Source organism: Macrobrachium nipponense, chromosome 42 (assembly GCF_015104395.2).
Source record: "Macrobrachium nipponense isolate FS-2020 chromosome 42, ASM1510439v2, whole genome shotgun sequence".
Classification (NCBI taxonomy): Eukaryota; Metazoa; Arthropoda; class Malacostraca; order Decapoda; family Palaemonidae; genus Macrobrachium; species Macrobrachium nipponense.
This window is the reverse complement of record NC_061103.1, coordinates 34,765,658-34,793,310: the sequence shown is the minus strand read 5'-3', so window position 1 is coordinate 34,793,310 and position 27,653 is coordinate 34,765,658. Positions and strand designations below refer to the sequence as shown.

The window sequence follows — 27,653 nt, the reverse complement described above, 5'->3', positions numbered from 1 at the left end:
GTTGATGCAAACTGTCTGATTTGGGAGGGGAAGGTTGTGTGTTTTTATATATGTTTGTGTGTGTATATGATATATATATATATATATATATATATATATATATATATATATATATATATATATATATATATATATATATATATATATATATATATATATATATATATATATATATATATATAGATATATATCATATATATACACACACATATGTATACATATATAATTTTTTTTTTACACCTTACCATATAATTAATAATATTTTTTTTATATATATATATATATATATATATATATATATATATATATATAATATATATATATATATATATATATATATATATATATACATACATATACATATATATATATATATAACCAACTTACCCTTCCTGCACAAAAGTGTCCTGCTATAAGATGCCTCATTGTGCCTTATGGCTTGGTGAAGATGTCTGGTGACAGTTAGGATTGTGCATGGGAAGGAGAGGAAGGCTCGTCCCTCCATAGCTCCTTCAGGACCTCTTTCCTAATGTCCCATTGAGGTTGAGCTCAGTAGGGAAGATACACTCATAGTTTAGTTAGTAGTTGAGGTGAACATGTAATTGCAGTTACTTGGACAATTAATTAAGAGTAAATAGATCTGAGTTTTCATTTTGTAATTGTAGCATTCTGGGATTGCAGTTGCTGTTATCAAGAGAGAGGTGGATGATCACCTTATCTATTAATGTGTCTGTACATTTTTCAGAAATTGATTTTATCACGTGAGGATTGCCTAGGTAATATGATATTGTTTGGGTATTGTTAATGGTTGTGCTTAATATATTGAAAGCAAGTTAGGAAGGTGCAGCAAAATATTCTAAGTTAAGTGAAGATTCTAACTTAAATTGGTGAACCAGTATAGTAGATATACATTTATGAAAAATTTACTCTGCTTTTAAAAATGAACAGTATAGCAGAACTTCAGGTAGTGGTGACATTGTGAATTTTAACCCAAAAAAGTTGATTTACATAATTTGAATGAGTAATTGAGCACATGAATGTTTAGGAATTTATTACTGAATTTTTTTTTTTTTTTAGATAATTGACTTTGGCCATTTAGTCTTGTCCCTTAACTTAATTTACTAAGAAACTCTGCTTCTTTTGATTAAAGATAAGGTCCGCTAGATGTTTTAAAGGGAAGAGTAATGCCCTTTCTTCAATAGCTTGCTTCAAAACATTTGATGTCGGCTAGATGTTTTAAAGGGAAGAGTAATGCCTTTCCTTTAATTGCTTGCTTCAAAACATTTGATGTCCAGTGGAGTAAGTTTAATCGGGAAGGTACGGTGCATTAAGGAGGGTATGGTGTAATGATGGATACTGTACGAACTTGCATTGACTTATGAAATTTTAATTGTTTTATAATTTTTATTTATTTTTTTTATTTTTTTTGTAGGAAGTTATAAAAATTTAACAGGAAACCAGCTTATTAATCATTTCAAGTGTCCAGTTGAGTGGGATTTTTTTTTGCTTGGTTTCGGCTGTAACCCAAGTATTAATGAGCATTCGGCTAGTTGATGAAGGAAGAACCAGTATAGTTGAAGATAGGTTGTCAAATTGACTCTACTGGTCATCTACATATCATTTATAGACTCAACATCATTTGCATATTTACCTGAAAGTGTGGCAGTTTAATGCAAAGAAATCCTAATTTGCTAATGAGTAAACATTGAAATGAAGGTTGGCTGTTTATCCCACACCTTAGACAGTGCTCCTCAAAAGCCAAGAATTGTGTGTAAGAATTTTACTTCCTTTTACTGTCACTGATGTGTTGCTTCATAAAATGTGTATGAAGGTAACTATGAAAGGAAGGAGATTATAAGTTCATCTTTAGATAGCTCAACCACATGAGTTTAAATGTGGATAGATGAGTTCAGATGGGATGGTACACAGTACAGGGCTGTTACATTGACTTGTGAAATATTTTGTGCTTAATATTGTAGATAAAATATTCTGTGCATATTCCTTGAAGGGTCTGGTAACATGTTTATCACCTATCAACATTGCTCCCATATTTTTCATCTGTTCAATTAGGGGTCCTCTTGAGTTTCTGTAATCTATTCCTGAAAAAGGTGACAAATATATATATTAGGTAGACTGTAGTATAAATGCTTGATTGTCATGCCATTCACTGTTGTTGTCTGGATCCATTATAGTAGATGTATGGACATACTCTTACCTCCTTCAACATTTCAAGGGTAATCTAGAGAATAAGATGTCAGTATTTAGTTTGTTTCCCTATCCCAAGGATGTCTGTGGCATTTGCACCGAGGTTAAATTTATAAATAAATAGCTTTATTTGAAATGCTAAGGATTTCTTAATAAATTTTGACCATTGCAGGTGGCGTCTCTTTTAGTCATAGCCAAGTAAAATTAGGATTTATGAAAATTGGCAAAAAAAAAAAAAAAAACAGGATTTATGAAAGTGTGTGTTTGCTACTATGGGAGTGTTTAACAAGCCCGGAGCACTGAGTAACAATTGAAGATTTTTTTCTCAGTTTGTACCTGCAGCATCATCTGAACTATATTTTACATTTAATTCATTTTAATCTTGTAAAATTATTAAATTTGGTCTTTTGCAGGTTGGACATTATTTTTCTGTGAGCAGTTGTTGTAGTTGTGTTCAAGTTCTAAGAAGTTCTGCGTTGTATAATAAGGTGTAGAGGTAAGGATGCCTATATATTAAGAATAGAAGCAGTCTATAAACATAGAAATACCCGTAGTGATAGTTAATACAATATAATGTTATGGTATAATAGAAATACCATTAGTGAAAAAAAATTTCATAATTGTACACAAATCGCGCTATGAGCAAAACTATTAAAGCTAGTGAGTTAATTTTTTTTTTTTTTCATTGTATTGTACACTAAATTAAATTGCGATGAATTTGGTATATTAACAAATTTTGAAATGATCAAAGCAACACAGAAAATATCATCACTATATGATGCATGAATTCGTAACGCGCGGACATTTGTTGCAAAATGAAGGTAATGGATTGAATATTACTAGACTGTAAGTGTTTTAGCTTACAATTGCATTTTTTGACCATTTCAGTCCAGTTAAAGTTGACCGAATTTCGAATTTTTTCTATCGTGATTTATATGAAAATATTTCAAAACTGATAAAAGCTACAACCATGAGTTATTTTTTGTTGTATTCTACATGAAATTGCTCACATTTTCATATATAAAACTTTATGTAACAGCTGATATAAAACGGTGCAAACATTACAACAAGCTGACAAAAGAATTTCTGATTTTTCGACAGTTACCGTGCAGGCGTAAGGAAAAAGTTTTTTCAAAAATTCACCCTAAATCGAAATATTGTGCTAGAGACTTCCAATTTGTTGAAAAATGAAGGTTAATGATTGACTCTTACTAGAATGTAAGTGTTTTAGCTTACAATTGCAGTTTTCGACCAATTTGGTAGAGTCAAAGTTGACAGAAGGTGGAAATTTTGGCACTGATCATGATTTATATGAAAATATTTCAAAACTGATAAAAGCTACAGCCATTGGTGGTGGTTTGTTGTATTCTACATGACATTGCGCACATTTTCATATAAACTTTATGTAACGGCTGATATAAACTGTGCAAACATTACGACAAACTGACGAAACTCTGATTTTTTCGGCAGTTACTGAGCGGACGAAAGGAAAAAGTTTTTTTTTCAAAAATTCACTATAAATCGAAATATTGTGCTAGATACTTCCAATTTGTTGCAAAATGAAGATAAATGATTGAATATTACTAGAATGTAGGAGTTTTAGCTTACAGTTGCATTTTTCTACCATTTCAGTCAAGTCAAAGTTGACCAAAGGTTGAAATTTTGCCACATCATGATTTATATTAAATATTTTTGGAAACTAATAAATGCTACAACCATAGGTTGTTTTTGTTGTATTTTGCATGAAATTGCACACATTTTCACATAACTCAGACATTTGCGCATGCGCGCCTGGGTAATGCTTGTAAACAAAACAACAGGTTGATCCATGAACTCCACAGGTTGATCCATGAACTCCCAGCATCCCTCAAGGCGCATGATTTAAAATTGTTCGCAAACTAGGCCTATAACTATTTTTCCTTGAATATTTGAAAAAAACTTTTTGTAGTAGACATATCGTATGCCAATTAAGCACCCAACAGACAATTTTAGTCGACATATAATACGTCCAGTCAGCGTTTAAGGGTTAATTATGTTTTATATGTCTATGGTAACTGTTGCAATTATAACTTCCCTTGTTCCTTGCTTAGTGAACATATATTGTGATATTTATAGTTGTTGATACTGTGAATATCTTCTGTCATATCCCTCTAAACTTGATATTGCTGTATCTCCCTGAAATTTTTTATATTTTAATAAACAAGATGTTCATGCAAATGCAATTAATGGATTCTAAGGACTATATATATTTCTCTCAAACTGGTAACACCCAAGTACCCAGTGTCTGACGTTGAGGGACTTAATGTTCAAAGTGTAGATAGCTGTTGTCAACATTCGAAGACTTAGTAGGTTGAAGACTTGAAATGATGAAAGTTGATACGGCAATGATGTTAAGGATTACAAAACATGCATCACCAACTGAGGCTTGATAATACTGTAGTGTTGTGATATGTATTAAGTTTATGATTTTAAAGTGATTACTTTTAATTCCAGTGGTGATTCTGCGTTGGATAAGAGGAAGTAGTGGAAGATGTTCAGTCTTGAAAATAAAAGCGGTAAGGGTGCTAATTTTTTTGTAGTAATTGTTACTTAAGAGATTATATATCTATGACTATTTAAAGGAATCACAAAGGTCACAAATACTTTATTTGGTGTTTGTCAACATTCAAAAGACTTTGTTAGTAGTTTGAAGACTTGAAATGATGAAAGTTGATACGGCAATGATGTTAAGGATTACAAAACATGCATCACCAACTGAGGCTTGGTAATACTTTTGTGTTATGTATTAGGCTATTGTGATTTTAAAGAGAATACTTTTGATTCCAGTGGTGATCCTGCTTTGGGTAAGAGGAAGTAGTGGAAGATGTTCCGTCTTAAAAATAAAAGCGGTAAGGGTGCAAATTTTTTTGCAGTAATAGTTACTTAACAAATAATATATCTATGACTAAAGTAATTACAAAGGTCACAAATATTTTAATTAGAAGTGCTTTAAACTGCTTACATATCCAAGTGTTTGTTAGTGAATACTGCTTAGACAGTATAGTTTACTATTGAAAAGAGAGTTGTTTATAACATGCCAAAAGTTTATTAGTGGTTTGAAAACTTTAAATGATGAAATTAAATACGGCAATGATGTTATGATTACAAAACATGCATCACCAACTGAGGCTAGATAATTTAGTGTTATTTTAGTCAGAATTGGGTTGATGTTAAACTAAAATTCCTTTAAATTGCAGGGTGTTCCTACTGTGGATAAAAGGAAGTCTGACAAATGTTCCATCTAGAAAAGACTATTAAATCTAGAGGTAAGTTTGCTTCATTTTCTATTTATTCTCTCTACAGATTTGTTGTAATCAATCTGATGTTGAAGGATGCTTAACCCTTATGGATGGATAAAAAAAATCAATATGCATCTCCTCAGGCCAGGTAAACTTGAGGTTGGCCAGTTTACCAGAGAAAAAAGAAATCAATGGAAAGAGGAAGCTATGCAAATACCTTTCATGGGAAGTTGAAAACTATTTACAATCCCTTTGGGGCCTCTTTTACAAGCAGTCTTAAATTTTACCAACTTAAGTATGGTTTTTTTTAATAAATCATTTGGTTTTATTTTGTAAAATTATAATTACAGTTCACACTATCAAAACAGATAAGAAATAAAATAATTAACAAATGGTTAGATAATTGTTGAAAAATATTTACATAAATTTACAGAGAAAGAAGATTGTAACTATTTCATATTTTTCTTAATTTTTCTTTGTAAAAAAGACAAAAAGAAAAACCAACAGATCCCCTTGGTATATTTATGAGCAAATTTACAAAAAGACGTTATGCAAGATAAAGACGCAGGACATAATCCCTTAAAGTCAGAGGCAGAATTTAAGTCCTGAGACCCAGATTCTTGGCTTAAGCCAGTGTAAAAGTTGCCATTAGTACATTTATGGCCTATAGAAGGTTTGGCATCTCTCTTCGTGCCAGATTCTTTCCAAATCGATGGCGCTTAATATTGTTCTCTACAGGATCTATCTGTCCACCACCTCGAACCTGTTATTCCTACTCCTGAGAAGGTATCCATCCAATTAGGGTTAAATGTTCAGTGTAGATTGCTGTTGGGGAAGGCAGTTGTCAGCATTCCAATGTTAGTGGTTTGAAGAGTTGAAATGATGAAAATTGATACGGCAAATGATGTTATGATTACAAAACATGCATCACCAACTGAGGCTAGATAATTTAATGTTATTTTGTTCAGGTTTGGCTTGATATTAAACTAAAATTCCTTTAAAACGCAGGGTGTTTCTGCCATGGATTAAAGGAAGAAGTCTGGCATATGTTCCATCTTGAGAAAAGATTATATAATCTAGAGTTGGCCTTCCAAGAAACATCCCAGGTTGAAGAATAATACCAGTTGACAGGTAAGGGTGTTTAGTTGTAACTTTGTATGATTTTAGAAATAGCTTATAAACAGGATATCAGCTGTTAATCATGATGAGCATGTATAATTAGCTTTATTATTGTTGATACATAGTTTGATTTGAAATGGGAGTTTGTATTTTCTGGAAAGTGATACACTATAGTTGAAATCTGATGAATTAATAAACGGCAATGATGGTATGATTACAAAACATGCATCACCAACTGATCTTCACTAATAGTTTCTTGCAATTAATGTTGAGGAATCAAATATAAAGTTTTATTTACATTTTGCAGGAAACAAGAAGTCAAGAGTGCAGTCTTGGCAGTTGTTATATGAGGTGTAGAAAAACATCCAAAGGAGTGTAGCAGTAAGAGGTAAGATTGGTTTTTAATGAAAAAGGGTAATGATATGAAAGGTGGGCAGTTAGTATCTTTACAAATATTTGAATTTGAAGGCAAAGTACAACCAAAGGATCATATAGTTAATGTTTCAAGTTCTGGTTTTACTACCTAAAAACTGCAAACAACATAAGACATTATGGTTTTACATTGCTTCAAATGTGTGTGGTCTGAGATAACAAAACATGGTTTCATGTCCTCTGGCTCACAATGGTTTACAGTTACCAACATTACTTTATGCCATCTTAAGAAAATTATTAACAAGTTTTGCGTAAATATCTGAAATGTAGCATTTGTTTTTGTAATAACATTTTGAATTGAGTTAGGATAACTTAATAAGGGAGTGAAAGGAACATATCGAATGTTAATTAGTTAGCAGTGTAGCCAGGGTTATTCTGTTGTCAGTTTATCAAAGTTGATTGCTGTAAGTGATTAATAAAGGATTGCATGGGTATTTGCTTGTTTATGCAGTTGATGTGCTTTAAAATTTTTATAATCTTAATGATGAAAATGCTTGCTTAATAGTTAGGCTAATGAATGTTTAAGGAAAGGCACTATTATTACAAGCTACTGTACTGAGGTTTTAGTAGATGGCAATATCAAACATTTCCAAAGTTCATGGTCTTTAAATTATATGCTTATTTACAGTACATAGTGATGAGAACTTATAACAGAAATCCCATGTTGGTTAATAAAAGGATTTAATCTGAAAAGTGTTAGGGTAAATGTTATTGATAGCAGAGATTTCTTTTATCTAATTGTCATTTTGTATACAGGACTAACATTGGATGTAACACAAGCCAAGGTCTGTGTTTAATGTAGAAGTAACCCTCCTTTAGATATGTAGTTTTGTGAAGTTAGATTACATCTGTAATTGCTAATGTCGATGCCTTGTAAGGTATGAAATGCTCATGGCTTGGATACTCGGTTGTCGAGGTTCTGTTTCAGCATGGTAATTTTTGTTGTGGGAAGGGGGAGGGAATACACGCATCAGCTTAACCCTGGATGAGAGTGCTATTTTGGTACCCCTTTAAAGGTGCGTGGGTCGAGTCGACCCGAGCCCCCAGAAAAATTGGTGAAAATTCAAAAACTGTAGCTATGCTGTACATTTTAATTTCTAAAATCAATTTCACCATTGCCTAACACTATTGAAAAGATAAATCATACCCATCTACAAATGAGATATTTATTACAAATTAAAAACTATAAAAAAAATTTACGAAAATATTTTTAAAAAATACAAAATACGCTATATATACACACACATTGAGGGAATCCTTCCTAAAACTATTATTTACAGTGACTGCCAGAAAAGGTGTCGGACCCATACAAATTAAAAACTATAAAAAAAATAATTTACGAAAATATTTTTAAAAAATACAAAATACGCTATATATACACACACATTGAGGGAATCCTTCCTAAAACTATTATTTACAGTGACTGCCAGAAAAGGTGTCGGACCCATAGAGGTCAAAATCAGAAAAGAGAGGGAAAAAAGGGTGAAGTTGTTGTTGTTGTTGTTGTTGGTTTTTTTTTTTTTTTTTTTTTTTTTTTTTTTGCGCCAAAAAAATTGTCAAAATTTCACTTTTTTTTTTGGTATTATCTTAGAACGGAATTATGTAAAAACATCTGCACTAAGATGTAATTTACTGTCTTATCAGAAATGTTATTTCTCTCTCTCTCTCTCCTCGTCTCTCTCGTCTCCTCGTCTCTCTCTCTCTCTCTCTCTCTCTCTCTCTCTCTCTCTCTCTCTCGTGTCAATGATTTATTGACATAAGCTGATGTAGTCTGTCACCCGACCACAATTTTTCATCCCCTCTCTCCCACTTTAGTCTTGTCATTTCAAGGTCATCTACATAGCATCTAACCCTTCGTTACATACTCGAGCTTTTTGCCGTAGAGGTGTTGGGAACCTATAAATTATCACCACCACTACTTTCTAATTCCATTAGAAGAGAGTTGATGATGTCCATGTCCAGAGAATACTGCCTGCTGGACATTGTTGGTGAGAAATGCAAAAGCTGAGAAATTGGCATTTGAAGGAAATTGAACCAAATGGTAATATAAGGCATCTCAGCCCCTACCAGTGGCATGCATAATGCATGTACACACACACACACACCATCTACCCACAGTTTCCGACAATACAAAACTATACCAGTGTCAACAGTGTTAGACGAAATCACTACTTGATAACTTTGCCTTTGTATCCCCCACACGTTCAAAAACAAACAATTACTCAGAAAAGGGGGAAGGACAAAGACAAGGCAAATGCAGGTTCTGACATGATTGTAGTGTGTGTTCTGCCGGCCTCTGGCAGGTCGACCACACCCAGATTCCAGGTAAAGGATGATTTATTGGGAAAAATTTTTTTTTTTAAACACTCCTCGGGTCGTGCGCGACCCGTCGCACCTATTCAGGGTTTAATGTAGTTTGGTAATTGGTCTTATAATTGACATTTAACATTTTACCAATGCTCCTTTGCAAAATTCTTACATATTGTTTTGAATTTATTTATAGGATTGGTTTTGGCTTCAGTTAATGTGCCACTGGTTTCTGATGGGAGTCTTGCACATGCTGCTACATCTATTCTAGACAAAGGCAAGTAACAGTTTTAGGGATCTCTCATAGTTATGTAAAACTTTGTTGATGAACAGGTGACAAGGGCAGTCTTGCCATTTATTCACATTGGCCATGATATACAAGCTTGCTCAATGGGGTCAGGCATTGTTGTTGGTCGCATTGCCACCCTAGGGAAGGTCTGAGAGAAGGGACATCCATGCTCTTGCAGGGCAGCTTCCGAGAGGAAGGGCAAATTAACAGAGATGCCTCATGAGGGGATCCTGGCTGGGGTTGTAGCCAAAGACTTCTGTTGAACTTTGATGTGGCAAACAGGAGGAGGTTTTTACCTGGCTTTGGTTGGAATGATTTGTGTCCAGCTAAGTTTAGTTTGATGAGCAAGGTGACTTGTCATAACTCAATTCAGACTATTCTGTGTATCATGGTAAAAATAAGTGAATAGGCATTGAACTGGACCTTGTACACATGATATCTGAGCATTCTTAATTTTGTAATAGTACTGTTGTTATTAGCTTATAAATTGTAAAGGTGTGAAATATTTTGCAGATGGTCAGCTGCTTACAATGAGTGAGCTATACACATGATCTATTGTAGTACAGCTGTCCTCGAGTTAAAGGTTTGTATCTTTTCTTGATAATGTAAAAACCAAGTGTGTGAAATATGTTTATACAAAAAAATATCTTTGTTCATACACGAAACAAACATTTGGTCTTAACATTAGGATTTACTAGCGCCAAGCTGGAAACCGGTAGAATTAAAATTACACTTGTGAGATCCAGGGACTAATGGCATCTATACCAGGTCACGGGGCATGTATACCCAGAATGCCCACGGCTACCTGTGACCCATCAGTTATTTTCCTACCGCCTTTAAGATAAGACTTGTTACTGTCTATCTCATTTAAAGCCGGTTTTTCAGTTTGCCCATTCTTTATCCATTTCATTTTTTTTTTTTTATTTTTCATTCACCTTTTCTTTCTCCAAGTGTGATCAGTGTGTGGTAAGAGTGTATACGTGGTATGATGGAGAATTTTGCCTCAACATCGGGATCGTCTACCGCTTCGAAGAGGAGACAAAGGAAATGCCCAGGAGTCAGTGGCTTCCCTTGTTCTAGGTTCCTAACCTCGGTGTCGACGGATCCTCATCCAACGTGTAGTAGGTGCAGGGAAAACGTACGTACGGTTACTAATCCGTGTTCTGTTTGTCGCGGTTGGTCGGTGGAACAGTGGAAGAAGTTCTATGGGAAAAGCCAATACTAAAGAAAGGGGGTGACGCCATCTTTGGATGACCAAAACCTTACCGGCTTCTTTTGTATCGGTAATAAACCAGGCTGCTCCATATGTTTCTCCACCTGCTTTTGAATTGTCTCATACCCTTCGGTTTCTCCTAGCGGTTCTGTATCGGAAACAAAGTCAGGAGGGGCCTTGGGTAATTTTATGAATAATTTGCACTCCTTTGTTCCCAGCAAGTAGAGGGGGAGATCCGCCATCTTTGTTCCAGGCTCCTGCTACTCAAGCGCATAGGTTAGATGGTACGTGGTCAGCGCTAGGCCTACCAGGCGTACCAACCTTGGATGGTCTGCTTGCGCATTATATGACGTCACGGTTCCAGCAGGGTCCGGCAGCGCTGAATGTTCCTCATCCCCCGGGCTTGCAATTTATGGGAATTAATGCCGCTGCTTCACCATCCCACTCAGTATTTACAGCGATGCAGAACGTGGGGGGTAATTTGGCAGCAAACGTGCGGTTACCAGCAGAAACCTCTCAGTCTCTCCCTACGAGAGGGATGACGTCACAACATACGTCACACTCTGAGATGGCAGGCGTGATGACGTCACAGACCGATTCTCGGCCTTTTTCGCTGCACCCAGACGCTAATACGCCTTCTGATCCGTCAATGCAAACTGTAATGCAGAAGTTACAGGATATAGAGGAGAGAATGAATAAGAGAGACAAAAAGGAAAAGTGTGATTCGCCTTCTTCGTCTTCTTCCTCTAGTTCGGCGTCATTGCTAAGTCCGATAACGTCACGGCGAGCGCCAGTCAAGCGTTGGAGGAGGTTTCGGGAGTTCCTAGCGGATCCTCGGGCCGGCCAGAGGAAGAAGAATCAATTCTCCTCTCTTCGGACGAAGACTGTCATTTCCAAGTCAGCAAGAAGGTCGGAAAATCAGTGGCTATTAAGCACAAGGTTGCCAGACGAAGCCGTTCGCAAGAGTCCGAACAAGCGAGAGAGGTGACGGCCGGCGAGCTAGCGGCCGAGGCGGAGTTGCCAGTTCGGATCGCAAAAACTGCGATACCTCTGGTAAAATCGACGTTGGCGGCGGAAAGGTGCAGAGTAGGATGGAATGCTAGGTCCCCAGTTTTCGCCCAGTAAGGCCCAGTTCAAAAATACGTACGAAGGACGATAAGGCTCCTATTAAAAGTACGAAAAATAGAGTTGGCAACCTCGGCGGATACGTTCGTGGAAGGCAGTGTCCGTCTGGATAGAAGGCCGAGGCCGGGCTTGCCGACGCTCGAAAACGATGCCAATGCTAATAAAGACGAAACTTACCTCTGTCTTAAGGGGAGCCTTCATCTTTGAGATCTAGACGAGATTCTCGCTCTAGATCCGTGAGCAGAGAAAGAGTGAGACGTTCTCGTTCCCCTGCTGACTATCTGGGATCGAGCCAACAGCGGCCAGCAAAGATCAAAGAGGGCCGCGGCCGTAGGGGCAGGCGGCCGTGGAATTCCGGGCCGTCTGTCAGAAGATAGAGGCGAGACAACATCTCTCGTGAGCGGAGAGTGGTACACTAGAGCCGGTAGGAAGGAGAAAACCAAGAGTTTCTGGCCTCGTATGCAGAGGTTATTGATTTGATTCGTCAATTCAATAGCCTTTCGGAGAAGACGGAAACACCGGCCAGTATGCTTCCTCCTGGAATTGACATGGCGTTTTGGACTAAAGAGGGATACCAAGGTGTCGTATGAATTGCCTTGTTCGAGTCATGCGGAATCGGTCTGCAACACGTAAACGCAAAGATTGCAGGGAGGGATAATTCCTTAAGATCTAATAGATCATTTAAATTTATTCCCCCTCCAATGATAAAGCAAAGGAAATATTATACGACACCGAAGGTCCCTTTGCTGTTCTAGACAAATGAACCCTAATGTTTGTAAGGTTAAGGCCTGGATTAACCTTGGATCAGGTTAAAATGGAGTGCCCTTCGATGACGTACCAAGAGGCTGCCACGTTAGAAGCAACAGCTTCTTCTGTCTTTCAGGCTGCGTCCTGGTTAGACCTTTGGTCAACAGCAGTGGCGAAAATTGCATCCTCGGAAGCAACAAGGAAAGTAGTGGATGAACCATTGTTCATTAGATTACTACAGTCAGGGTCCAAGGCGATTGCGTACCTGACAAACGTAAGTGCCAATGTTTGGGCAAATAGTCCTGACTAATGAGGAGAGATGCAGCAGTTGGTCTAAGACTCGCAATGTGATTTGGATTCCCTGTTAGCAATGAGGAATATCTTGGAATCGCAACTACTGTTGCCAGAGGTCATACTGGAAGAAGCGATAGATAGAAGAAGGATGGACACTAACGATAGGTTGGTGCAACAGGCAGTTAGGAAAAACCTAAACTAACGTCAAACTATTCCTTTGGAGGGAAGACAACAGCAGATGTCTCGAAAGAAACCAGTGAGACATAGCATCCCTAATAGTCACAAGACCCTCTTCCCCAAAGAGGATAACTCATCGGCCCTTTAACAATAGAAAACAACAGAGGAAGGGGCAATAGGGGAAGGGGGAGAGGCTCAAGAAGATAGGATGGGCGCCTCCCATCACTCGGCCACACCAGTGGGGGGTTGCCTGGCAAATCACTGGAAGGTGTGGCAGGAACTAGGGGCAGAGCAGTGGGTGGTGGATGTTCTCAGGATCGGGTATTTGATTCCGTTCGAGGTAACCCCGCCCCTGACAGATCAACCATTACCCCACGTCACTTATGCCCACAAATCTCAGAAGGCCACTATTCTGCAGGACGAAGTGAAGAAGATGATGGAATAAAGGAGCTGTGCAACAAGTATGCAGTCCGACAAAAGGCTTCTACAGCAGGATTTTCCTGGTACCCAAAGCCAACGGGGAGTGGAGGACAGTAATAGACCTGTCAACGCTGAATCTGTTTATAAGGAAAACCAGTTTCAAGATGGAAACTCCGAAAACGGTTCTACAAGCAGTCAGAATCGGAGACTTTATGCTGACAGTCGATCTAAAGGACGCATACTTTCAGATACCAGTCCATCAGTCTTCAAGGAAATTTCTCCGCTTCAGTCTTGCAGGGAAAGCTTTCGAGTTAAAGGTCCTGTGCTTCGGATTGACAACGTCTCCTCAAGTTTTTACAAGAGTGTTCACCCTCGTGTCGGCGTGGGCGCATGCTCAGGGGATCAGGCTGATAAGATATCTGGACGATTGGCTGGTGATAGCAAGTCCAGGGTGAAATTACTCAGGACAGGGCGGCCCTCCTGCAGCTTTGTCACAGCCTAGGTATTGTGGTGAATCAGCAGAAGTCGCAGCTGGATCCAAGTCAACGTTGGAATATCTGGGAATGGTGATAGACACAACACAAGCCAAAGTATTTCCGACAGACCAAAGAGTAGAGAAATGCAAACAAGTGGTGAATGCCTTTCTGGGAAAGCAGACACAGCCAGCAAGACAGTGGCAGGTGGTGCTGGGAATCCTAACCTCCCTGGAGAAGCTAGTACCACCCAAGGACAGGCTCACACCCTTCGGATCCCTACAATGGAGGATGAAAGGAGTTTTGGTTCACCAACAGTAGATCACCCGTACGAGCAAATTCCCTTGTCGGCAGAAGTGAGGAAAGACTTGCTGTGGTGGGTGGACGACGACAATCTGACAGTGGGTGTCCCCCTTCAACAATCCTCCCCAGACCTCTTGCTGTTCTCGGATGCGTCACTAGAAGGCTGGGGAGCCCATATGGAGGAGTTGATGGTGTCAGCAAAATGGAGTTGCAAGGACAGAGAACTCCATATAAACGTGCTGGAGTTGAAAGCAGCTTTCCTGGCTCTACAAGAATTCAGGGAGAGAGTAAAGGGACACTCAGTGGTATTGATGTCAGACACACCACAGTAGTAGCTTATATAAACAAGCAAGGAGGCCTAGTTTCTCGCAGTTACATGTGATGACAGTTCAACTTCACCAGTGGGCTATAGAGAACCTGGTAGACATCAAGGCCAGGTATATTCCGGGAAAAAGAAACATAGTGGCCGACAAGTTGAGCCGCAGGGATCAGATTCTGGAACGGAGTGGTCCCTACACCAACAGGTAGTGGACAGGATGCTCATGTGGGAAGGACCGATCATAGACCTATTCGCAACCAGGTACAACAAAAAGTTGGAAGTGTATTGTTCAGTAGTCCCGGACGCAGAGGCAGTAGCAGAAGATGCGCTACAACACCCCTGGGACAATCTGGACGTGTACGCATTTCCTCCATTTTGTCTAATCCGTCAGGTTCTGAACAGGGTAATGCGGTCTCAGAACCTCAAGATGACCCTGGTAGCCCCGTTATGGCCGAAAGCAGAGTGGTTTCCAGACCTACTGGAACTCCTAGTAGATGTGCAAGAGAGTTACCTCCTATGGAGCAACCTTCTGTGTCAGCCTCACGTGGAGAGGTACCACCAGTCGGTGAAGTCCCTATCGCTTCACGGGTGGAGACTGTCAAGTATCTCCTCCGAGAGCGAGGGTTTTCGCAGAAAGCAGCAACTCAGATGGCAGGTAATATCAGAAAATCATCTGCGACAGTATACCAAGGAAGTGGTCAGCATACTGTGATTGGTGTCGTAGGGGGAACGTGTCTCCACTCGGTACCACTATTCAGCAGTTAGCAGACTTTCTGATATATCTCAGAACAGAAGAACATATGTCTGTATCTGCAGTGAAGGGGTACAGGGCTGCTCTAGCCTCAGTCTTACGAATGAAAGGAGTGGACATATCGTCTTCATGGGAGTTGGCCATGCTGATGAGGAGCTTTGAACAGTCATGCCCACCAAAGGAGCTAAAAGCCCCAGATTGGGATCTGACCAAGGTACTGAGTAGTCTGACAAAACCCCCTTACGAACCAACAAGGCAGTCCACGGATAGGAGCCTGACCCTGAAGACAGTCTTCTTATTGGCACCCTGGCTTCAACCAAAAGGGTGGGTGGGGGAGCTACATGGCCTCTCATATCTCATAAAGCACTCGAGAGGTTGGAGATCAATGATGTGCGAGTTTGTCCCAGAATTCGTGGCAAAGACCCAAAATCCAACAATAGTAGACGGCAGATTCGACTCCTTTACCATACCTTCCTTGGCAGACTTTGTAGACAACGACAAAGCTGAAATGCTCCTGTGCCCCGTCAGGGCACTAAGGGAGTACTTAAAGAGAACAAGGCACCTCAGGCCGGGGTGCCAGAGGTTGTTCGTAAGTACAGGACGGAACAAGAAGGAAGTGTCCAAGAATACAATATCATTTTGGCTAAGGGAGACGATCAGAAATGCTTATACTGCAGAAGACAGAGGGTCAGATAGCCAGGTGGGATCTAGAGCTCATGACATCAGGGGTGTGAGTGCTTCCCTGGCATTTAAGAAGAACATGTCTGTGGATAAAATTCTGAAAGCTGGCGTGTGGAAGCGCCAAACAACTTTCACCTCATTTTATTTGAAAGATGTTGCCCTAGATCCTTGGACACCTTTTCCTTGGGTCCAGTGGTAGCGGCCCAACAAGTGATATAGTTCATCCAGTGCCCCTGGCGGGTCAGTTTGCGTCTAGTCTAAGATGAAGGTATGAAAGTAGAATGAATGGGATGACTGGTCTTTTTTCTTTACTACTTTCTTCCTACTCCTTTAACTACGGGCAATATGAAGGAGAGTACCGTCATGTGCTGGAACGGACTAGATGCAGGTGAGATGGTCAGCCATACTGTGAAGCTATCTTAGCTGATATACTTTTCAGTAGCAACACACCCCTCTGGATAATAAGGAAAAGAGGGGTGAAGGTGGATCCAGTCGCAAGGGACAAGAGTAAACAGTAGAATGGTATCTACACCCAGTGGGAGGAAACCAATAGATCCGCTTATATCTTTGGTCCTAGGTTCATTGTCCATTCTCTAGAATTTCCCTATATATTCGGAAATGGATAAGGTGGCAAACTCCCAGTCAGTTGTAGAGACTTACCTCCCTCCAATAGTAAGTCTATCCTAATGTTAAGACCGAAGGTTTGTTTCGTGTATGAACAAATACCAAATTTGTAACTAATTTGTATTTTTCATAACTAACAAACCTGAGGTCTTAACAGTTAAAGGCCCACCTCGAACCACCCCTCTAGCAGTCTAAACTGGGTTAGAAATATAACTGATGGGTCACAGGTAGCCGTGGGCATTCTGGGTATACATGCCCCGTGACCTGGTTATTTAGATGCCATTAGCCCTGGATCTCACAGTGTAATTTTAATTCTACCGGTTTCCAGCTTGGCGCTAGTAAATCCTAATGTTAAGACCTCAGGTTTGTTAGTTATGAAAAATACAAATTAGTTACAAATTTGGTATATTTAAAAGTATGGAATATGTTTAAAAATGGCCAAACCGTACATTGGGGGGGGGGGGGGTTGGAGTTGGTAGGCAGCTAACACTGTCATTCAGAAAGATTGAATCTTGGTGTGTATTTTAAATGAATAGAGTTGTAATTGACAAGGGATTTGCTGCAATAGTGTCAAATAGAACTAATTTATGTACAGTGGCATTATCTGCAGTATTGCCTTGTGTTATGAATACATGCCACCTCATAAATTTGTAATAGAGTAACTTTTTGTAACTTGCCGTAAGTGTTATAGAAGCCCTCCAAAATTTTCCCAAATAATTCTTATGTTCAGCAAATTGTTTCCAATTCCACAAGTTAATGTGAAGCTGGTGTGTATATATTGGAATGCTGATGTGGATTCTTTTTTGCTCAGCTGATAAAGCAGCTAACATTGCCATTACTGTCCCTTTTTCCTGAAAATTATTTATTACTCCTACACCAATAAAATTTTTAGTAAATGAAAGGCACAGGAATAATTAATCTGGATAAACAAATTAAAAGAAAGTGTTAGTGGTGATCATCTTCTAAAATGAGTCACTAAAAGTAAATTTATCCCACCTTCAAGTCATCAGATTTATTTGATGAAACAGATTAGTCCCTGATTGTATAATAATTTTACAATGAGATATGACTGGCAAAGTGCAAAAGTTGAGATTTCATAGTTTTCTTAGCAAACCCTCTGACTTAGCCTTAGAAGTATTAAATATTTTGGGTGAATGGTATGGTCAAGTTAATCTTGCAATCCTTATTCAACTTCAATTTTAAGAGATTTACATATTGAATTGGTTGCAGATGAAACTGCATTGTTTATTGAAAGCATGAAATCAACAAGAATTTCAATTATCTCTTTACAGGAGATTGGTTACCTTGTGTAGGCCTTCAACAAATTGATGTCTGCAGAGGTGAGTGAGTTGATAAATTTAAAAATGAAGTGAGAGTAGAGCTTTGATGACAAACCATATTGCTAAGGTCAGTCCTACATCAGGATATTTTGGATGACAAGGTAGCACAAGCTTGCTCAAAGGGGTCAGGCATGAGTTGTGGTCACCCTTGGGAAGGTCTGAGAGAAGGGACAGAAATGCTCTAGCAGGGCAACTTCTGAGAGGAAGGACAGATTAACAGAGATCCCTTGGCTTGGAATGTTACCAAAGACACTTGTTTGTTGCTGTAATGGGAGCAGGCAGGAGGAGGTTGTTCCTTGCCTTGGTTGGAATGATCTGTGTCCAGCTAAGTTGAGTTCAATGAGCAAGGTGATTTTTGGTCATAACTCAATTCAGACTATTCTGTGTTGAATTGTATCCAAAATGTTTTGTTGTGGTGAAGTGGACCACATGTGCAGTGATTATGAGATCTGAGCGGTTCGTTTTGTCCTTTATATTTAAAAAAAATGTTTCGCTTCTATTCATGGTTTTTTTTTTTTTTTTTTTTTTTTGTTTTTTTTTTTTTTTTTTTTCCCTCTAGGTCTTATCATTGGGCAAATGGTTAATGGACGTATGCAGAAATGATTCTCAGGTAGGTTTCCATCACTTATCTTAATTATTTGTGCTTTGTTTTGGTCCCATCCTTGTGTTCTGCATTTTTTATTCCTTCCCTTTGGTCTTTGTAAATGTAGAATAAAACTTGTAATCAACCATAACACTAGTGATTGTCCAACTTCCAACCAGTTAAGATCAAATCCTTTTCTTTCAGTCTTCTGAGTCAAGATATTTAGTCAGTTATAAAACCATAAAGTTTTGTCAAAAGTTCATAAGTGAACCAAATACAGTCGGTCCAAGTATACAGTCCATTTTCACAGACTCATTTACCAGCTACATTTAAGATGTCTGTACTAGTTGATATTTTGAATTGCTGTAACTTTTGACTGATGGCAGAAATTTAGATGCGAGAATGTTGTTAGTCAAACTACAGGAAACAATATTACATGCAGAATTAAATGTTATTTTCAGGGATGAGTGTAGCTGCTGTAAGTTGGGAAGGTTGGATCATCCTGGCAGACAACTCTTAAAAGTTGACAACTGGGTATGTGAGATTTTACCTGTAAAAATACAACTGATAGTTGAGCTTTGATGACAAACCATATTGCTAAGGTCAGTCCTACAACAAGATGTTTTTGGGCAACTGTGTAGCGCAAGCTTGCTCGAAGGGGTCAGGCATGAGTTGTGGTCACCCCTGGGAAGGTCTGAGAGAAGGGACAGAAATGCTCTAGCAGGGCAACTTCTTAAAGGAAGGGCAGGTTAACAGAGATCCCTTGGCTTGGAATTTTACCGAAGACCCTTGTTTGTTGCCTTAATGGTAGCATGCAGGAGGAGGCATATTCCTTGCCTTGGTTGGAATGATCTGTGTCCAGCTAAGTTGAGTTCAATGAGCAAGGTGATTTTTGGTCATAACTCAATTCAGACTATTCTGTGTTAACTGGTTTCCAAAATGTTTTGTTGTGGGGAAGTGGACTACATGTGCATTGATTATGAGATCTGAGCGGTTATTTTTTCTAAAATTTCTGTTATGAAAAAGAAAAATTCGCAGAAGTAATAGGTGTTAATATTTTCAGGGAAATAGCAGCATCAGAAGGGCCATACAATAAGGAAACAGCCTGGTTATGTCTATTTATTATTCTTTTGCTTGTTACACTAATGGATATTTAGAATTGTAAATGACTAGCGTAACACCTTCGGAATAATAAATATATAGCTGTAAAAGCTTCATAAAATGTAACTAAATGTAAATTAGTAGGTGCCAAGTAAATTTCATATGCTATGATTTCTAGTAATAGACTGCAATAAAGGTATGATTCAAGCAAGTTGTATTCTTCACTCTTCACCTTGTACTGCTTTGCGTGAGGTAGTAAAATCTTTCTCAGAAACATGTTACCTGTATATTGTTAAATAATGATGTTACTGTATTTAAAAAAAAAAAAAAATTTTTATTGAAGGTTACAAATACAGGATGAGGTACAAAATGATGCAGGGAAAGAAATGGCTGTGTCATATAGCAATACATTCAACAGAGACCTAGACAAATACATGACTCTGCTCTTAACATGCCGTCCTCACAACTGTCTTACAACTTTGTATGTATAGACAGGACAGGGTGAGAGTGCAAAGCAAGGGGTAATACAAGACCCATTGTAATAGTCTTGTAATAAAGTGGAAGCCAATGTATTACACAAGCGCCTCAGCAGCGTGGTTGGTACGGTATGAGTGTCCCACCTCGGTGGTCGCGGGTTCGATTCTTGGCCATTCCTCTGAGGAGTGAGAGATGTGTATTTCTGGTGATAGAAATTCACTCTCGACGTGGTTTGGAAGTCACTTAAAGCTGCTAAATAACCATTGGTTCCATGCAACGTAAAAGCACCATACAAACAAACCATGTATTACAGGTAAGAACCGTAAGGACATCGCAAATCCCTCCCTGCTAGTAAGTTTGTGAAGACAGTATGGTAGTGCTGCAATATTTTGCATAGCCAGGGATTAGCTTAAAAAAGGAAGGCAAGACCATAAAGCACAAATTTTCAAATGGAAACTAGGAATATTTATTATTTTTAATAGGGGTTTGTTTTTCCAGACCTCTGAGTCACTAGGAATATTTAAGACATTTGATTGAGTACAAGATTTGCCAAGTGATGCCTTACGGTTAACACAAATACTATAAAAACCCTTGGGTTCCAAGAATAAAATCACACTGAATGATGAAGTGACCTGCAAAGTAATAATGAATCTATATGCCTGCACTTCTAGTTAACTTGCAGGTTGCATACAAGATAACTAGTCACCCAATGCATTTGGTATTCCTTTGCGCACGCACAAAAATTTTTTATGAAAAAAATTCTTATGTAGAAATAGGAACCAAAAAAAAGCTAAATTAAGAAAGAACAACTTTATAACAGGAGAAATAACCAACTAAAAAAAATTCAAGGAAACTATGAAAAAAAATTCAAGGAAACTAACAAACAATGCCTAAGCTAAAATGTAGTAGTAGTGAAATGTACTCGCTAAAAGTACAAAACTATAGTTTAAAGGTCATAATTAGGAAAGCGGTTGAATTACAATAATCTGAACAACTTGACAACTTTTAACGCTGTAATCTGTCATCATCTACTGAAACTTTCCCAGGTACTATACTGTCATAGCAAACTGGAACTACTGTTGAACTTGTTAACTGGTGGTTATGGAGATGAGTTAGGGAATACTACTCGCTTGCCCTACACCATTTATTTTTAAAAATTTGTTACTTCCTTACAAACCTACAAACTTTTTTTAGACTACTCCTTTGGTGGGGAGGTTACTAAAATCCACCTATTTAAGTGCCACGCTCGGTTGCTCTGGTAAAAGGATGCCAGAATGTTATGGCCTTTGGTGTGAGTAATTGCCACTATAGAGGGCAGACAAAGAAAACATTAGTTGAACCATGACATCCCCCTTAAAGGAAGCTAAACCAATAGTATATGCATATTCTGGATAATGTGGAGTACAGACAGTTGCTGGGTTACGTTGGGGGTTCCAATCCATCACACTAACCCAGAACATCGCAAGAAAAATGCATACAAATGAGAAATGTAAGTGATGAATACTTTCGTTCTGATGTGTGTATACAAAAATGTCAACATTATGCCTATATTATATGTAGCTGTATGTCATTTTACTATACCTCGGAACATGGAGCCTAATTTTTTATTTTTACTAGTTGCTTACATGCATCCGGTCTCATTACAGTACTTGAAAAGCGAGGGACATCCCTACCATTGTGTGCTCTAGCACAAGTAGAAACCAACATCCTCTTCCAAGGAGTCATTAACTGGTCTGATTACCCCATGAAAACAGAAAGAGAGGGTGTTCCTGTACACCTTATGCTCGACTGTATTACCAAAAAGGCACATACACTCCAGTCTCTGGGAGCAGGTCCTTTGCAAATATTATCTAACGGCAAGAATCACTCTTGGAAAGTGGGAATAGAGAATCTCTTGTCAAGAGCTGACAGGTTCGAAGTTTCCACCACAAAACTTGAAAAAGTAGATCGAGGGATCGACATCCCTGTAAGGGACATCCCTACCATTGTGTGCTCTAGCACAAGTAGAAACCAACATCCTCTTCCAAGGAGTCATTAACTGGTCTGATTACCCCATGAAACCAGAAAGAAAGGGTGTTCCTGTACACCTTATGCTTGACTGTATTACCAAAAAGGCACATACACTCCAGTCTCTGGGAGCAGGTCCTTTGCAAATATTAGCTAACAGCAAGAATCACTCTTGGAAAGTGGGAATAGAGAATCTCTTGTCAAGAGCTGACAGGTTCGAAGTTTCCACCAAACTTGAAAAAGTAGATCGAGGGATCGACATCCCTGTAAGTGCTGAACAAAATGAGATGAGCCACATCAAAACAAATAAGTCCTTAGGGTATGATCCCTATCCAAATCCTGTGCCAGGGACTCAAGAGCCCTAGTTAAGCTACAGAGGATGAGAGGTACATCCCATTCTGAAGACTACAGTTTCTGAGGAGAGCAAACCTGTTCATCAGTATGGATTATTACACTGAAGTGGAGATCCAGACCCTTCAGTTTGAAGATGGGATAAGGGGGAGCATCAGCTTTTCATTGCAGCAACTGAAAGGAGCTTGCCTCAATAAAGGTGTTTGAGGACGTCTTTGATCTGCTGAACAGACATTCCAGCCAAACAGAAAACCCTTCTATGACAGGTAATCACATAGGATGACCCACCTTCCTTGGTATAAATTTGTAGGAGTGACTTCCATGGCACCTTTCTCTTTACTACTTCCACCTCTGCTCTAAGGGCCAGATACTGGTAAATCCAGGGGTATGAGTAGGACAAAGTGTTTGAGATAAGGGGAATGTTAAAACTTGAACAGAATCCTGTCCCCTTCGCAAAACATCCATCAATCTCCTAAGTGAGAAAATGTACACTAAAAGTATTATATAAGCCTCTGAACTTTATTATCTACAATTCTGCACATTTTTTTCAAACCACAAATACAAGTTTGTATTGCAAATGCTTCTCCGTAAAACTGATACTTGTAAATACTGTATGTACAGCTTTAAGCATTCTCCAATACCGTTTGACACACAAAAGGCTCCTACATGCATAATAACCTTAACAAAAGAAGTAATTTTGCTTTTAGACAATAAAAGGCCAGCAAAACCAAGTAAATTTTATTTATAAAAATTCTATACTTCAACAATGTGTATGAATGATCTATTGCATTGGTTGTGTGTTCAGCTCAGCTCTGTAAACATAGGAAAATTGGAAAAAGAACCTGTTAGTAACATGTAACACTATATTGACAAAGAAGTCCTTCACAGTAATTTAAGCTACTTCAAAGTTGAACAAAACCATAATTAAACAATGTTATAATGTGAATGAAAGAAATGACAAAAAATGAAGCTGCAAAAGTAATAAGACTACTTGAAAACTAGTGACAGACTGCTAAGTATAAAATACAACATACATAAACAGTAAGCAATGCTGTGCTATTGAGGATCTTCTCAAAACACTTGATATCTGAATAAGGTTGTGAACCCCTGCCACATACCCATACACTGTTAACATTTTTCTCTAACAATTACTCATTTCGTTACATTCCTTATTCTAGTGACTGTGGGTCATGGAGTAGCAAAATTTGGATGATGATAGGCTGGGGAAATGTGCATAATTCAAAAGGATTTGGAAAAGGAAAATGGGAAAGATCCATAAATGGTTGGAGATTTGGTGGAAAGATGTACTGTATTGATATGTGCATGTATAGCTATGACAAAACAGTAGTATCCAGTAGTGAGGTTTTATGTAAATATCTGTGCTTACAATGACAAAATAAAAAGATGGTTCCTAACCAATATTTGTGCATGAGCCGGGAATGGTCACCTTGCAATCTTTCTATGCTGCCTGATATAACTGATGTGAAGACTGATAGGTTCCTGTGCCAAAATCTGGTTCATCAAATTGAATATAACTAGGGAGAGTTCTCAAAAAAAAAAAAAAAAAATTCACAAAGAAATAGTAAGTGGATACTGTGGGTTGAGTTATACGGGTGAACTGAATATTTACAATAAGTATGACTGAATTTTCAGAACTGAAAGTTTAAATACAATGCAGGATTTCCAATGCACAGAATAGTAGAGTTGAGTTAATGATGTTAGGAAAAAAAAAAAAAAAGATTGGGATCATGATATAGAAGAGCCATAATTAAGAAAGAAGTAATAAAAGTGTAGGAATTTACTGAGAGCCAAATGAAAAAAGATATCATACCAACGACCTGTGGTTAGACATGGGTACCTAAAGATAAAACAAAATGGAGATTCTGAAATACAGTAAACTGAGATTCATAAATGGTAAGCACTGACTACTGTATCACAAGCAAGGAAGTAAATAAGAGCACCATCCAATTTGATTTGATTTTCATTATGATAAATGTAATTATTATATAACGTGCTTGTCCCATTCATTATTAAGACTAGTACCATGAGCATCTTGAATATGATGACCTCTTGTCATGTTACTAATTTCTCTTAAGTACGTATATGAAAAATCCTTAAACTGATTAAGTATATTGTGGTGCTTCAGTCCAAGAATTATGTAGCATAGGCTTGATATTACTTTTTCAATCTATTGTATACAGTTACTTCAATATACAGCACTATGCTATGGTTTTAGGCTAGCGAGGGTTATGCTCAGTCCATGCAATAACAAGACATGCATCTGATGTTCCCAGGATGTCACCATGCAATTTCTGAGGAAAGAAGTTGTCGCCTCAACTTAATGGACAGCTTGGGGACCTGTCCCTTCTGGTAAGTATAACAAGATCCACTAAGCAGTGGAGACTCACTTTTAGCCTCAACAATAGGGTACCCTGGGGCTAACTCTCATAGCAGAAATGCCAAGCAAACACACCGGTGTACATAGTGTATCCTAAAATAATGCATTCATGTGTGTATACCCTGTATACATGGGGGGGGGAGGTGGGGGGGGGGGGGGGGGCATACTGAAAAATGTGTAACACTACATTAATGTATTGTATCAGTACAGTACTGACTTATGTAAGAGAGAGTGAGAAGGTTAGGCCCACAGTAAGTGCATAAATTTGATAAACATGCACAAAGAGAAAAGCGTTGGTTGGTTGTGTGTGTGTTTGTTCACATCTACTCTCAAAGTCACAGCCAGGAAAGCATCAAGCATCAGTCAACATGAGTGAATTTGTCCTTTAATTGACCCTCCACCATCACAGGTACAAATGGAAAGCCCCAATTAGCTAGATATAACCCTATTATACTTGATTAATTTCTCTGGTAAGCTGAGGTACTACTTTTAGTGCCCTTTACTTTTTTAAATGGATACTACATAAAAAGGTTGAGAGCAGCAACTTTTTAAAATTAAATTATATTTTTTACATGTTAATCATTGGTATCACTGAGGACCACCATGCTATTTAATTCACGATTAATTTCTAAATTACAAAAATCTTCCATATTTTACTTAAAGATGAGGGGCCACACTTTATTCTACCATAACTTAAACTACTTCTCTTAGGGTAAAGGATGAACAAGGAGTGTGGTGGTTAAACAGGATGGGGATAAAGGAGAAAATATTGGAAACTGACCTTTCAAGAGTAGTCTTTTACAAAAAGGGAAAGAGAATCAGTGAATCATAAGGTTTTCGAAGCAAATCTCTCACCAGATGGAAAACATATCCAGGTTCAAATCAGGACTAGTATCAATGTTGTTTGTGAATTCTTACCATTATATATATTGTTTGTAGTAATGAGGCTAGGCTTATTATCTGCCCTTCACAATGGAAGGAACCTATTCAGATATACTTTGACTGGTGTAAGGGCAAGAGACTATTTACAACTTGACATCTAGAGAAATAAAACAAATGCTAATATCAGGCAATTTCACAAAGATTTTCAGTTAGCTTATAGAAACGAAATGCAGCAAATGCCTAGCAACCATATACTAACTTTTCTACCTCACTTTCCATGCATTTATTATTTCACGAGGTGACCTGAACCTCAGCTTTTGGTCAGTCACAGACTACTACTACTACTTATTTAGATAATTTTTTCCCTATAAGCCTGCAATGAAGCAAATTTTAAAAAAGGTGCATACCATTACATAAACATGAAACAACATCTGCCATTAAGCATACAGTAGTTACCTCAACTGCTGTGAAAAGTCATCCTCAATATTGTCATCATCCCAGTTGTCTTCCCAGACATTGACATCTTCTGCGTCTTCTTCTGCTGCAGTCCAATCTGCAAAGAGAAAAATTATTAGATTACATTAAATCTACACTAAGCATGCTGTTACCTATAAACTTCAGTGCAAGTCTACTGTGTATTACTTTCAACACAACCTTAATAGGGCTTTCAAGGCTACTTGATAAATGCAAGAAAGTAGGGAAAACAAAAACTGGACTGCCTCAACATAAAGAGGCAATAAAGTAGGTAAGCATCAGAGTACATACTGACTCAACTCATTGGTAACCCATCATTTTTTGTCCTGCAACATGGACTTCGTGTGAGATTGGTTGAATTACGACTATGGTAAAAAATCCTGGTTTCTATTTATAGGGGAAAAAGCACAAATCTTTCAAGTCATTTGAATGTTTAATAGGAATACAAACCAGAACCTTTTTTATTATGAATATTCCTCAGCATGGACTGGAATTGGTCATTGAAATATGATAACCTGGGAGTTATACAGTATTTGATGGCATTTAAGGCCCTTCCCCCACTTTTTCGAAAGGGATTAAAAATATTTTGTGTATTGACACACATGCATTTATTGTTATCAAAATATAAAGCTGGAGTAGGGCAAAAGAAAATTAGACAAAACATATAACTAAGACAGCATGAAAAATATTTTTGATAATTTGGCCTTATTCCCAGTTACAGGAAATTTCAACCTATCCACCTGTACCCCCAGACAACCTAAAAACACGCAACTACAGTACTGGTTTTTTAAACTCAACCTATCAAGACAACATGATTCATAGCCCCAGATTCAGCTGTTCTCTCCCATTCCAGCTTCCTGTAAGGCATAATTGAGGATGGAACCCAACGATTTTAACCAACAAATAAGGTAGGCAGTTTGTTTGTTGTTTAACCAACAAATAAGGTAGGCAGTTTGTTTGTTGTTTTAGATAAAATCAGTATGACGAAAAGTGAGGATTTTGCCCTACTAGCAATAAGGGGTAGTCTAAGCCAGTCCACATGTCCAAAAATAAACATGCCACCCAACATCAAGGCTCAACACCCTAGGTAAGGTTGAGGACATGTTTTATCCTTGGCTTAATTTCAAACATACGTATAATGCCAAAAAAACCATGATTTTCCATCTACATAAAAAGTTCACTGTCAAAACTTTCTTCTACCACTTTGCATTTGCCAAGGCTATAATGTTGATCCCAGTAATTGGCTTTGTGACCGCTTTGTTCATAATAATGTACAGTATTTA

At 38.2% G+C, this 27,653-nt stretch overlaps 2 long non-coding RNA genes across 2 annotated transcripts in view; one reads left to right on the top strand and one right to left on the bottom strand.

Moving 5' to 3' along the window:
• Window positions 1–386: 386 nt before the first annotated feature.
• Window positions 387–19,794, top strand: LOC135213084 (uncharacterized). The gene is made up of 12 exons (XR_010314073.1): window positions 387–2,701; window positions 4,699–4,760; window positions 5,032–5,093; window positions 5,442–5,510; window positions 6,492–6,614; window positions 6,910–6,990; window positions 9,538–9,618; window positions 10,144–10,213; window positions 18,050–18,097; window positions 18,657–18,707; window positions 19,142–19,214; window positions 19,744–19,794. It is a non-coding gene; the product is annotated as an uncharacterized LOC135213084 (long non-coding RNA).
• Window positions 19,795–23,339: 3,545 nt separating this feature from the next.
• Window positions 23,340–27,653, bottom strand: part of LOC135213083 (uncharacterized) — a 6,621-nt gene continuing 2,307 nt past the window's right edge. The window contains exons 2-3 of the long non-coding RNA XR_010314072.1: window positions 26,353–26,449; window positions 23,340–23,428 (exon numbers count right to left, since the gene is read on the bottom strand). This is a non-coding gene — a long non-coding RNA (uncharacterized LOC135213083). The remainder of the gene's footprint in view (window positions 23,429–26,352; window positions 26,450–27,653) is intronic.